Genomic DNA, 14,879 nt, shown 5'->3' on the forward strand with positions numbered 1-14,879 from the left:
GGCCCTGTTCACATCCCCCAGGCAGTGGGGCAGGGGACTTGCCGATCCATCCTGGTGGCCCGCAGCTGGGGGCAGCAGAGCCACTAGGGGTATGTTGTTCATAGACCTCATGCTGTAATTGTGGAAATGCTCCAGACCTGTGCTGTCCAGTTCAGAGCTGCTGAAACACCACGTGTAGCTCTGAGTGCCTGGAAATCTGCTGGTGAGACTGGGAAACTGAATTTTTAATCTTAATTCATTATTCATAATATGTTATGATTTACACATATTTTTGTGGTAATACATAAAATATAGTATTACTTCATAATGTATTTTAATTTCTATCTCCTTACATAAATATGATCATACTATATTTATAGTAGCTGCAAGTGGCCGTCAGCTGCTGTTTTGGATGGGGCAGCTTGGGCATGCTGGAAACACTTGGGGGCATTTTGGTTGTCATGACCTGGTATGGCTACAGACATTGGTGGGTTGGGGAAAGGCTGAATGTCTGGCTTGCGGCTTGCTCCCCCCACAAGGGGGCTCTAGCTGAGCATCCCATCTGAGGGTGCTGTGCACTTAGCTCGGCAGACGCTGCTGCCTGCCCCCAGACCTTGCCTTTGGTTTGTCTCCTTAAGCTTCCTCGGGGAAGCCAAGGAAACAGGCCATCTCACACAGGCATTCCCTTGGTCAGGGCATAACTGAAGGACCTCACATGGGATTTCTCACTGTTGAGCAAGGCCTTGTGGTGTTTGGCCTCCTTAACCTAAGGGTGTCTGCGCTGTTGCCTGTGGGGTCGGGGGGTGGGGGTTGCCTGGGGCACTGACACCCTTGTGGGGGGACCTGGGAGCAGTGAAGTGGGCGCTGGCTGAGTGGAAACACACAAGCTAAACTGGGGAGGCATTTCTATTGGCCAGACAGTGAACATAGCAGATCTTGTGTATTGAACTTGCTGTTTTTAGAAGTACACATTGTCTGGACGCCTGGATGTCTCAGTCAATTAAGTGTCTGCCTTCGGCTTAGGGTCTTGGGATCCAGTCTTGGGTTCAAATCCCATGTCAGGCTCCTTGCTCAGTGTGGAGCCTGCATCTGTCTCTCTCTCTCTCTCTGACAAATAAGTAAATAAAAAAAAAAAGTATACATTGTCTTCTTATTTGGCAATATTATTATTTTTTTCAGAAGTTTATACATTTTACATTTTTTATGTACAACAAATCTGTCCAGCAGAAAATTCATCAGTTCATCTACAAAATGGTTTATGACACTGTCCATTTCTTTAAAACCTCACCAACACAAGGTAGTATCATTCTATTAAGTTTTGACAGTCTGATACTCAGTCAAAAAATATTTACCGAGGCGCACCTGGGTGACTCAGTGGGTTAAAGCCCCTGCCTTCAGCTCAGGTCATGATCCCTGGGTCTGGGATTGAGCCCCAGACTGCTCAGTGGGGAGCCTGTTTCCCTCCCTCCACTGCCTGCCTCTCTGCTTACTTGTGATCTCTGCCTGTCAAATAAATATGTTTTTAAAAAATGTCAAATAAAAATTTTTTTAAAAATTTACTGAGAGCCTACTGTAGTGCAGTGTCAGTCTAAGTTCTGAGAATTATCAGTCATCATAATCTCTGCCTTCAAGGAATTTATATTCTAGTAGAGAGAAGCTCATAATAAACAAATAGAAACTAGAAAATTTATAATATGTTAAATAATACATATAGTATGTTGGAAGTTGGTTTCACTATGAAGAAAAATGAAATGAAATAGACAGTAGGGAGTGTGGTCTTAGTGGTGGGACTTTTCCGTAAAAATGATATCCCAGGGACGCCTGGGTGGCTCAGTTGGTTAAGCAGCTGCCTCCAGCTCAGGTCCTGATCCCAGCGTCCTGGGATTGAGTCCCACATCGGGCTCCTTGCTTGGTGGAAAGCCTGCTTCTCCCTCTGCCTCTGCTGCCACTCTGCCTGCCTGGGCTCGCTTGCTCTTTCTCTCTCTGGCAAATAAATAAATAAAATCTTAAAAAAAAATGGTATCCCACACACTTCTTTTTTTTCCCTAAAGATTTATTTATTTCATAGAGAGAAGAGAGAGTGCATGAGCTGGGGGAGGGGCAGAAGGAGAGAGGGGAACCAAATTCCCCGCTGAGCATGGGGCCTGATCCAGAACTTGATTCCAGGATCCTGAAATCATGACCTGAGCAGAAATAAAGAGTTGGATGCTTAACCCACTGAGCCACCCCGACACCCTCCCCCCGCACACTTATTTATGTACATTCCTTTTATTGCTTATTAGGTCTATATTCCCTATGTTGTACTTTTCATCTCCACAACTTCGTTATTTTATAACTTGAAAGTTTATACCTTTTAATCCCCTTTATCTGTTTCATCAGTTCTCTCATCCATCTCCCCTCTGGCAACCATCAGTTTGTTCTCTGTATTTTAAGAGTGTGTGTGTTGGTTGGTTTTCTTTTCTAGATTACATATACAAGTGAAATCATATATTTGTCTTTCTCTGATTTATTTTACTTACCATAATACCCTCTGGGTCCATCCATGTGTTGCAAAAGGCAAGATTTCATTCTTTTGATGTCTGAGTAATGTTCCATTGTCTATATACCACATCTTTTTTTTTTTTTTTTTAAGATTTTATTTATTTATTTTTCAGAGAGAGCACAAGCAGGCAGAGAGGCAGGCAGAGGCAGAGAGAGAAGCAGGCTCCCCACTGAGCAAGGAGCCTGATGCAGGACTCAATCCAAGATCCTGGGATCATGACCTGGGCTGAAGGCAGCAGCTTAACCAACTGAGCCACCCAGGCATCCCTATATCACATCTTCTTTATCCATTCATCTGTTGGTAGACACTTGGGTTGCTTCCGTATTCTGGCTATTGTACATGATCCTGAAGTAAATATAGGGGTGCATATTGCTTTTCAAGTTAGTGTTTTTGTTTTCTTTGGATAAATACTTGTTAGTGGCATTACTGGATCACATGGTATTTCTATTCTTAATTTTTTGAGGAACCTCCATACTGTTTTCCACAGCAGCTGCAACTCTACATTCCCAACAACAGTGCACAAAAGTTCCCTTTTTCCACATCCTTGCCAACATTTGTTATTTCCTGGGTTTGTTTGTTTGTTTGTTTTAATATTAGCCATTCTGGCAGGTGTGAGGTAGTATCTCATTGTGGTTTCCCGGCTGCTTAGAGACATTGTGCATCTCTTTATGTGTCTGTTGGCCAGCTGTGTGTCTTCTTTGGAATATGGCTATTCAGGTCCTCTGCCTATTTTTTTTTAAAGATTTATTTAAGAGAGAGTGAACAGTAGGAACAGGAGAGGGAGAAAGAGAAAGAGTCTCAAGCAGATTCTGTGCTGAGCAGGGAACCGATGTGGAGCTTGATCTCAGGACCCTAAGACTAGACCCGAACAGAGATCAAGAGTCAGACGCTTAACTGACTGCACCACCCAGGTGCCCCCTCTGCTTCTTTTTAAATCAGATTGTTTGTGTTTATGGTGTTGAGTCATATAACTTCTTTATATATTAAATATTTTGGATATTAGCCACTTACCAACGTATGATTTGCAAATGCCTTCTCCCATTCAGTAGTTTTGCCTTTTCATTTTGTTCATGGTTTCCTTCACTGTGCAAAAGCTTTTTATTTTGTTGTAGTTTGAATAGTTTATTTTTTCTTTTATTTCCCTTGCTTGAGTGCACATATCTATAAATATGTTGCTAAGGTTGATGTCCAAGAGATTACTGCCTATGTTTTCTTCTAGGAGTTTTATGGTCTCACATTTCAGTCTTTTTAAATTTTTTTTAGATCACATTTCAGTCTTTAATCCAGTTTGGGTTTACTTTTGTGCATGGTGTAAGGAAATGGTCTGGGTTCATTTTTTTGCATGTAGCTGCCCAGTTTTCCCAACACCATTTATTGAAAAGACTGACATCATCCCATTGTATATTCTTGCCTCCTTTGTTATAGAGTAATTGACCATATAAACATGGGTTTATTTCTGGACACTGTTTGGTTCCATTGATCTATGTGTGTGTATTTTTGTGCCAGTACCATGCTTGTTTGATTACTGTAACTTTGTAGTATCTCTTGAAGTCTGGGATTGTGATACCTCTAGTTTTATCTTTCTCAAGATTGCTTTCACTATTTGGGGTCTTTTGTGGTTCCATATCAATTTTAGGATTTTTTTGTTCTATTTCTGTTAAAAATGCTATTGATATTTTGGCAGGGATTACACTGGATCTGTAGATTGCTTTGGGCAGTACGGGCATTTTAACAATATTTGTTCTTCCAGTCCATGAACATGGAATGTCTTTCCATTTATTTATGTCATCTTCAATTTCTTTCATCGATGTCTTACAAGTTTTCAAAGGAGAGGTCTTTCACATTCCTGGTTAAATTTATTCCTGGTGTGGGGACTTGCCTGGGTGGCTCAGTGGGTTAAGCCTCTGCTTCGGCTCAGGTCGTGATCCCAGGGTCCTGCTATCGAGCCCCAAGTCGGGCTCTCTGCTTGGTGGGGGGCCTGCTTCTCTCTTTCCCTCTGCCTGCCACCCTTCCTGCTTGTGCGCTCTGTCTTTCAAATAAATAAATAAATAAAATCTTAAAAAAAAATTATTCCCTTGTGCTGGCTTTGGCAGCACATATACTAAAAAAATATTATTCCCAGGTATTTTATTTATCTTTTTAGGTGTTTTATTCTTTTGGGTACAATTGTAAATGTGATTGTTTTCTTAATTTCTCTTTCTGCTACTTCATTATGAGTGTATAGAAATGCAATAGATTTCTGTATATATTACTTTATATCCTGCAACCTTATTGAATTCATTTGTCAGTTCTAATAGTTTTATTTTGGTGGAGTCTTTAGAGTTTTCTATATACACTATCATGTCATCTACAAATAGTGATAGTTTTGGTTCCTTCTTGCCAATTTTGATGCCTTTGATATATTTTTCTTCTCTGATCACTGCAAGTAGGTCTACATCTACTTTTTTTTAAAATCTCAAACTGTTACTATTTTAGCATTTAAAATTTTATTCTAAGGTAAATAAAATTCATTTATATTAATATTTATTTATTTATTTACTTAATTTAAAGATTTATTTATTTATTTATTTGACAGACAGAGATCACAAGTAGGCAGAGAGGCAGACAGAGAGAAGAGGAAGCAGGTTCCCTGCTGAGCAGAGAGCCCAATTCGGGGCTCAATCCCAGGACCCTGAGATCATGACCTGAGCCGAATTCAGAGGCTTTAACCCACTGAGCCACCCAGGTGCCCCTATTATTTTTAATATATATATGTTTGTTTTTAAACATTTTATTTATTTGATAGAGAGTGCATGCACCCATGCGAGTGCACAAGTTGGGGAGTGGCAGAGAGAGAGGGAGAAGCGGGACTCCATCCCAGGACCCTCAAATTATGACCTGAGCCCAAGGCAGATGCTCAACCAACTGAGCCACCCAGGCACCTATTTTTTTTTTAATATTTTAAGATGGATTTTTGGCTTAAAAATAGATTAGAAGACTTGCTTCCTCAACCCACAGTTATACCATCTACATTTAAAGAGGCTGAAAAAGAGGAAACTGACATGTCACAGAGTTTTTGGACTCATGAAAGTGAGGGATTGCTCCATAGAACTGGGCAAAACTATAACTTAGCAATGAAAATATGAGAAGAGTGGAAGATATGAAACTGACCTAGATACATACCACACTGAACTTTATCTGTGCCCTGTGCTCCCGGAAAGCAGTGACAGTTGAGAAATTCCCCTGACTTCATGTTCTGGTAAGAGACCACCCTATCCTCACATACTCTGAGATAGGGCTCACCTCCACCTTTCATCCCTCATGACCCTTTGTCTACCTGCCTGTATAAAATGCCAGACTCCTTCCTTTTTGAGATATTCTTCATTAATGAGCATTCTCCCTACTGCAATATTCTGTGTAACACCATTTCCTTAATTGTTGGTGCATTTTATCTTTTTTTTTTTTTTTTTAGATTTTTATTTATTTGTTAGAGAGAAAGCATAAGCAGGGAAGCTGCAAGCAGAGGCAGAGGGAGAAGCAGGCTCCCCGCTGAACAAGGAGCTCATTGTGGGACTCCATCCCAGGATGCTGGGATCATGACCTGAGCTGAAGGCAGACACTTAACCAAGTGAGCCACTCAGACACCCCATGTGGATTTTATCTTTGATAGTTTTGATGCTGTGACTTGTATAGGAGCAAAGCTTGTGGTGGGATCCCTAATTACCTCACCCATGTGATGAGCCTCTCTGTTCCTGGCTGGTGGTCTGAAATCAATGCTATGTCCGACTTCTGGTCCTGCGCCCTGAACTTGTATAACTCAATAGCATGGTAAGGATTCTATTTTGATTCTTTTTGAGTGCTCACTTGATTTCTGGAGCTGGCTTCTTTTGGTTTCATGGTCTGACCATTTATGTTATAGAGATGTTATCTTTGTTGTGTTAAAGATGACAGTGAATCTTGTTTGTTACTGTTTTCTGTTTGTCTGCTTTGAGCTGAAATCAGTTAAGGATTCAAAGCCACTGGGAAGAGAACAGTTCTTGACATGGAGCAGTGAATTCCGTTAACCTGTATTTACTGTTGACCAGGGCTGAAATGTTATTTAATTTATTTATTTTTAAAGATTTTATTTATTTGGCAGAGAGAGACAGCAAGAGAAGGAACACAAGCAAGGGGAGTGGGAGTGGGAGAAGCAGCTGAGCAGGGAGCCTGACGCGGGGCTCCATCCCAGGACCCTGAGATTATGACCTGAGCTGAAGGCAGATGTTTAACCAACTGAGCCACTCGGGTGCCCCCAGGGCTGAAATTTTAGAAATGGAGCTATGAGAAATCTGTCTGTGTCTGTCTGCCTATTGATATATGTCTCTGCAATTCAGAAAGACCTTTACTTCTCACTGTGTGAATGTGTGATATTTTTCTATCTCTGGATGGTATTGCCAATTGAGATTATAAAATCACCTAAATTAAAGGAGCTCTGTTCTGATTGGCTTAGATATTGACAGGCACCTTATATGAATAGAATATTGTTAAAGATTCCCAGAAATTAAGGAAACTGAATTCTTAGTACTTTAAAACAGCAAAAAGTGAGAAAAAAATTTATAGAAATTAACTCAGAAATATTTTAAGAACAAGTTCACACTATTTATGCAAATGAGACTAATATTTTCGAACTAATTTAGTATTTTTGGTTTAATAAAGACATTTGTGTCTTCTCTGAGCATTAAGTGTTATACAAGCTTATATTTTTATCTATTTGGCTATATTCTTCCTAAGTTTATGCATATTTGGTGATCAAATAAGCTAGCATTATTTATACTACCTGTTTAAGATTATGAGACATATATATTTGTATTTAACCAAGTCAGATTATCATTCTGACAAACTTGATTTTAGCAGTAATTGTGTTTCCTGGTCGGTCCACTTGAAGATAATTGCCGAGATATTTGTGTAATTTAAACCCCTGGAGTTATACTACCCTGGGTTAATTAATGGCCATTCACTAGATAGATACCTGGATCATTTCCCAAGTCAGAGAATGCTGAATCATTGGCTACTGAGCATAATTTCAATTTTACATTCTTTTGCTTCTTACTTGTATTTGCTCCAGAGGGCTGTGTCTGTGGGCCTGTAACAAACATGCTCATTTTGGTGGCTTTGAGAAGTGTGTAAGGGAGGGGTGAGGCTGGACAGAGCTGCACTGCCTGTGTTCATGAGTTCTGCTAGTCTGTCTGTGGCAAAGTGCTGGTGTGTAACAGCGCAGTGATCCCCCCTCGACTATTTCTGCGAACCGGAAGTTAGCCACTTTGGTTAAAATGACCACTAGTCTGTGGTTTTCATTACACATGAGAGAAAGAGTTTTGGAGAAACACAACTATCTGTAAATTTCTGTTTCTCAAGGAAAACAGTAGTTTTGTCCCAAAGAAGAGGTGTGGTTCCCTTTCTTCACTCTTCAGGTTACTGAGGACCCCAAAAGCTTTCTCTGAGGTTCTAACTATTGATATTTACTATATTGGCAATTGAAACCAAGAAAACCTTTAAGTGCTTACTTACTGATTCATCTGACAATGGCAACCACGAACACACTTAATGTTAAGAATGTCTCAGAAGGGGCACCTGGGTGGCTCAGTGGGTTAAGCTTCTGCTTTTGGCTTGAGTCATGATTTCAGGGTCCTGGGATCCAGCCCCACATCGGGCTCTCTGCTCGGTGGGGAACCTGCTTTCCTTCCTCTTTCTCTCTGCCTGCCTCTCTGCCTACTTGTGATCTCTGTCTGTCAAATAAATAAATAAAATCTTTAAACAACAACAACAACAAACCAAGAACATCTCAGTAACACCGTGAGATTAATTCTGACCACATGGACCCACTGTGGTCTGGTCTGTGCCTCCCCAACCCCCAACATTCTTACACTGAAATCCTAAAATCCTTCAAAAATGGTCAGGACATTAGGATGTAGGGCTTTGGGAGGTGCTTAAGTCATGAATGGGGTTAGTGCTCTTATAGGAGACTCCAGTTTTTTATTCTCTTTTAAAATTTATTTATTTCTTAGAGAGAGAGAGCAGGGGAAGGGGTAGAGGGAGAGGGAGAGAATCCTCAGGGAGACTCCCCACTGAGTGTGGCGCCTGACGCTGGGCTCCATCCCAGGGCCCTGAGATCATGACCTGAGCTGAAACCAAGAGCCGGACCCTTGACTAACAAGCCACCCAGGCGCCCCTTCCTTCCTTCCTTCCTTCCTTCCTTCCTTCCTTCCTTAAACTTAGAGTATTATATATTAGTTTCAGGTGTCCCATATGTGATTCAACAATTCTGTATATTACTCAGTGCTCATCACGGTATGTGTACTCTTAGTCCCCTTCCCCTGTTTTACACATCCCTCCCATCATATTCACATATATACATATGTAGTTGAGGACTGAAAAGACACTAAAATAAAAGTTTCCTCTTAGTGTCATGACTTTAAAAAATAAACAAAATAAAATAGGCTCCGGAGAGATTCCTAGCCACTGGCACCCTGTGAGGATAGGAGAATTCTGACCCAGAGGGGGTCCCCCACCATACTGTGCTGGCACCCTGATCTCAGACTTCCCGTCTCCAGAACTGTGAAAAATAGATGTCTATTGCTTCTAAGTCACTCAGCCCATGGGATTTTGTTATAGCAGCCTGAACATATAGCCTGAGGTTGGTCTGTTTATCCCATCTGTTTGTCCCATCTGTTTGTCCCAGAATATAAAAGAATGAAATGAAAGGCAAAATTTGGAAATGAATTGTACCTATTTTTATAATACTCAAGTTTGAAAAATTAAAATCTTAGCAAAGTTTTTTCACTCTGATGGGCTTGTTGCCTTGGTTTACTGCTGATGCCCTCACCTATAAGATACAAGATTACTTATTCTGCTATTTAATGTACCTAGGCAAAAAAAAGGATTTATCTTACCAGGATAGCCTTCTCTGGTTTATATTGATTAATATATATTTGATTATTTAGGAAAACAAAGTTTCTCATTTGGGAATGTGGGCCAAGGTTCTCTGCAATCATATTATCTTTTTTTTTTTTTTTTAAGATTTTATTTATTTATTTGACAGAGAGAGAGATCACAAGTAGGCAGAGAGGCAGGCAGAGAGAGAGAGAGAGGAGGGTAAGCAGGCTCCCTGCTGAGCAGAGAGCCCGATTCGGGGTTCGATCCCAGGACCGTGGGATCATGACCTGAGCTGAAGGCAGAGGCTTAACCCACTGAGCCACCCAGGTGCCCCTGCAATCATATTATCTGGAAGGTTTATTTCTAAAAATGCTATAATGTTTTATCATCACTTTAAAATGAATAGTAAAATATTGTTTCTCAGGCACCCCATGATTTGATTCCTATCTTAAGTATTTAGATCTGGTAACTCTGATTTTTGCCTTCCCAAGATTGAATCCTAAGGATAAAAATAAATAAGATAAAATTTCCAAGAGCTAACCTGGAATGTTCTGTCTGAGAATGTTGCTTCATCAGGGTATCTTCTGTGCCTGAACTTGTCTTTGAATTTTCCAGAGGATACCTAGAAAACCACAAAACATTTGTTCTTTGAAAATAGGGTTAATTATGTATTTAATTATTTTGCCTATATAATGAGCTCATTTCTCTTTTAAGTTATCTGCTACTTGAAACAATTTAGTAGACTATGATTTTACAGAAATCTTCCATTTATAAATGACATCCTTTTTTTTTTTTTCCTACCTAACCCCTCCAGATTCAGAACTCTTACTGAGCACTCTAATTATCTTAGCAATGTAAGTTATTGTCACAAAGTCAGTAAGAATCTGTCCTCATTAACAGGATGTAATTGGAAATAGCGGCTATGGATCCGAAGTGTTGTCTGGAATGCCATATTTGAAAACGATGAGCATCTAATCAGACATGACAAGACACTTTTAAGAAGCTAAGGTTGACTTCGTGGAGCTAGTGCTGACAAAACTCTGGAACACTGGTCTGGTTCCTGGCTTACAGGTCTCCTGGCTTTGCAGGTGAGTAGGGAAGGTCACCTCTTGGCAGGCCCAAGAGCTTTAGGATATTTTGCAAGCCTTGAAAAGAGAAGATTCCCCTAAGTCTGTAGGTACTGTAGATGAAATCTGGTGGCAGGTTCTTTTCTTGGTTTCTTAGCTCCTAGAAGCTCTTTTTTTTTTTTTTTTAAAGATTTTATTCGTTTATTTGACAGAGATCACAAGCAGGCAGAGAGGCAGTCAGAGAGAAAGGGGGAAGCAGGCTCACCACTGAGCAGAGAACCCGATGTGGGGCTCGATTCCAGGACCCTGGGATCATGACCTGAGCTGAAGGCAGAGGCTTTAACCCACTGAGCCACCCAGGCGCCCCACTTCTAGAAGCTTTTATTTTATTTTAAAATTTTTACTCTTTTTTTTTTTTTTTTTAAGTAGGTGCCCCATCCAGCATGGAGCCCACGTAGGGCTTGAACTCATGACTCAGTTCAAGACCTGAGCTAAGATCAAGAGTCAGTCACTTAACTGACTGAACCACCCAGGCAACCTCTTTATTTTTATTTTTTTAAAATATTTTATTTACTTATTTGAGAGATAATGACAGAGTTATTGATAGAGAGCACAAGTGAGGGGGAGAGGGAGAAGCAGGGAACCCAAAATGGGGCTCAGTCCCAGGACCCTGGGATCATGACTGAGCTGAAGGCCCACACTTAACCAACTGTGCCACCCAGGCACCCACATCTATTTTTATTCTTTTTTTTTTTTAAATAAGAAGTTTATTTAAACAAGACACTTGGGGCACCTGGGTCCTGGGATTGAGCCCCACATCGGGCTCTCTGCTCAGTGGGGAGCCTGCTTCCTCCTCTCTCTCTGCCTGCTTCTCTGCCTACTTGTGATCTCACTCTCTGTCAAATAAATAAATAAAATCTTAAAAAAAAAAAACACCTTTAAACAAGACACTTGACTTGAAGGGAAAGCTGATCTAGGATTCATTTCTCTTGGAGTAATTTATTCCTAAAGACAGATTTCCCTACATGAAACAGCTACGTAAAAAAAAAAAGTTATTGAATTGTCCTTGATGTTACAGTGATAAATGAAAAACTTTGAAATTCTCCAAACAAGGTATATAAAGATTTTTGTGTTGTTCTTTTATTGTTAAACAGTGAGCGCAAAATAACTTACAGAATATAGAGATAAGAGCTGGATGAACATGCCCCTAATGGAGAGAACCGGTGTTTTCCCCATCCCATCTCCTTTTGAGGTCGATCCAAAAATACCATTGGCCATTTAGATTTTTAAAATATGCAGTATGCTTGTGCACACACACTTCATGTACAATGAAGGAATGGGGAAGGGGAAAATGAAAGAATTGAGAAAACTTCTACTGTAGTGGTCAGGATATGGTGGAACCAGATTGTGGTTCTGTCATTGAGAATGTCTTCTTGGTCTGGAGTGAAGCAGTAGGTTCCCTTTGTGGCAGATGCTCTGTCTCCTTCTGGAACACATCACCTACATCTTAGTCCCCCATCTCCAGCTGTGCATTGATGTCTGTTCCGTTGATTGGCTGCCCATCTAGTCAGAATCTGATCTGCCTCCTTGACAAACCCTGCCATGCACAATAAGCTTTCATCAGTTTACTAAGTGGTGTCTCTCTCTTAATCTTAAACTGTGCCACAGAACCATCCTGTCCTGCCACCTTCACATTAATGTGATCGTTGTCCTCATCCTGACTCCTTGGACTTTTTGTCAGCCATGGTGAGCACTGGAGTCTCAGCTGCTGCTTCACAAAAGAGGTTCCAGGTCTGCACTGGACGAATGCACCAGAAGCTTCTGGAAGTATGACCTGAGGTTTCTTATGAAGACTTGCAGCAGAGCAAACTCAGGAAGGCCTGTGGTAAATGACGGTCCTTTTCTTTCTTTTTTAAATAAATTTTGATAGATTTTATTTATTTATTTGAGAGAGAGAGAGAGAGAAAGAGTGAGTAGGGGAAGGAGCAGAGGAGGGAGAGGGAGGGGAAAGAATCTCAAGCAGACTCCAAGCTGAGCTCAGAGCCCTACACAGGGCATGATCTCATGACCCTGAGATCATGACCTGAGCTGAAGCCAAGAGTTGGACACTTAACTGGCTGGTTTACCCAGGCATCCCTAAATGATCATTCTTTCTGTACCTGTGACAATATCCAGGTCAAATCTAATGAGACCAGGCTTATTTTGTGGTCAAGACTAATCTCTCTTTGAGATTATTTTTTGATCAAAAGTGAGGAGAAGATGGGACCCCTGGATGGCTCAGTGGGTTAAAGCCTCTGCCTTCAGCTCAGGTCATGATCCCAGGGTCCTGGGTTCGATCCCCTCACTGGGCTCTCTGCTCAGCAGGGAACCTGCTTCCCCCTCTCTCTCTGCCTGCCTCTCTGACTGCTTGTGATCTCTGTCTGTCAAATAAATAAGTAAAATCTTTTTTAAAAAAGTGAGAAGAAGGAAAAATATTGTTTCAATGGAAAATTCTAAGACAGTTCATAGTACATACTTCTAGGTATTCAGAGTCTAGCGCTGTTCATTGTCTTTGAGCCATTTTGCACCTTTTGGTAAATTGCAGGTAACTGATGAAGATGCAAACTCTGTCTTGTCTGGTAGACATTGAGTTGACTTCCCAGACAGGGTAGAAGGATCGATTTTGATACCTACTTGCACTTTGGCCTGGATCCTGCTACCTATCCCAAATTGTCAGTCCTTACTAAATTTTTAATTCCTCCAGTTTCCATCAACATGTGACCCCAACTCCCTGATGAATGTTTCCAGTTTCTCTCTCTCCCACCTGACTTGGTATCACCAAGACCAAAGCTTGACACCCAGATCTGTTTTGGGTCTCTAGTCATCTGGCCATTTCCCAAGGCTCCGGAGAACCCCTGTGAGCTGAAGTCTGGTGGCTTGTTATAAACCTGGAAGGACTCCCCACTACAGCAGACCCTTTGTAAGCTATATTTGCCTGGACAAGTGGGCAGAAGGCTTGGGTCACACATGCCTGCTTTGGGTGGCAACCAAGGCTAGGAGCGACATCACTAGGAGCATTGAGATGTAGTGTGGGAGTTTTCAGAAACTCAGTAAGCAGTGCTGCTGCATAACTGGAAGATTTTCCTCCACCAGCTTCTTGGAGTTTATTGGATTGGATGTTTTTAGGGTTCAACTCTTGGAATATTACTTACAAAAATCTTTTATATTAATATTTCCCTTTCCTATTTAGGCATCCCTCTTTTAAGATGTCTGATCTCCAGAACCCTGCCACCGGACCTTTGCTACCACCTTCCAAGAGATGGTTCAACTGGTTTTATAAGAACCACACCAACAAGGATCCATCGGATACAAGTTTTCTTTTTCATTATCTTTTTTTTAATTGGAGTATAATTGGAAAATGATATTATATTAGTTTCATTTTTCAAAATATTTATTTATTTATTTGTGAGAGAGAGAGGGAGGGAGAGAGAGACAGTGAGTGCGCAAGCCTGGGCAGGGGCAGAGGGAGTCTCCAGCAGACTGTCTGCTGAGTGTGGAGCCTGACACGGCACTCTGTCTCATGACCCATGAGATCACAACCTGAGCTGAAACCAAGAGTCGGATGCTTAACTGACTCTACCACCCAGGCGCCCCTGTTGCATTATCACTTTAAGACTATTAGTCCAGAATTTAAAGAAAAAGGAATTGAATGATTTAAATAATTTAAGAATTTAAATAATTTGAAAGACAAAATTTGTTTCTCAGTGCTTTAATATTAGATATGAAAAAAAGTGTTAGACCATCTGTAAAGGGTAAGTTATCAGCAACCTTAATGAGAGAGGTGCATCTAATGGCTGAGGAATCAGTAAAACTTATGCATTTGACACTGCTAGATGAAAAGTCAGTAAAAGGTATCACAGAGGTGGCTCTATTTCTGGAATATTGGAGTAAAGGGCAAGGTGGATTCAATCCACAACAAAACAACCATTTAATGGGAGAAAATTATTTAAAACAATAACTTAAAGTCCTGGAAATTATACTAAGTGCATATAGCAAGCGGGGAAACAGTTATTCAGGAAAATCTCTAAATATCAATAAGAAATCTGCAGCAACTGAGTCATAGCCTATTCTTCCCCTGCCAGTTCCATCTTATAGAAACAGTATTCTAGGTACTCTATTTGGGGCACCCAAGAAAAGGAGAGCTTCCCCTTTCCAGACTTGACCTGTAGAGTAGAAGTTCTACTACAGGTAGAAGTTCTACTACAGCTGAGTGAGCCTGGGACCTCAGTCCCTACCTTGCTGGATTGTAGGGGGGAGGCTCTATAGCAGGAGGGGCAAGCCAAGAAGACAGGAACACCATCACCCTAGAGATCGCTTTTATAGAGGTGTTACTCTGAGATAAGTGGTTTGCTGTCCACATG

General features: G+C 41.0%; 1 pseudogene; it reads right to left on the minus strand.

The window, feature by feature from the left end:
• Positions 1 to 11,863: 11,863 nt before the first annotated feature.
• Positions 11,864 to 12,359, minus strand: LOC132014519 (small ubiquitin-related modifier 2-A-like; annotated as a pseudogene).
• Positions 12,360 to 14,879: the final 2,520 nt, after the last annotated feature.

This window comes from Mustela nigripes, chromosome 3 (genome assembly GCF_022355385.1).
Source record: "Mustela nigripes isolate SB6536 chromosome 3, MUSNIG.SB6536, whole genome shotgun sequence".
In the NCBI taxonomy this organism is placed as follows: domain Eukaryota; kingdom Metazoa; phylum Chordata; class Mammalia; order Carnivora; family Mustelidae; genus Mustela; species Mustela nigripes.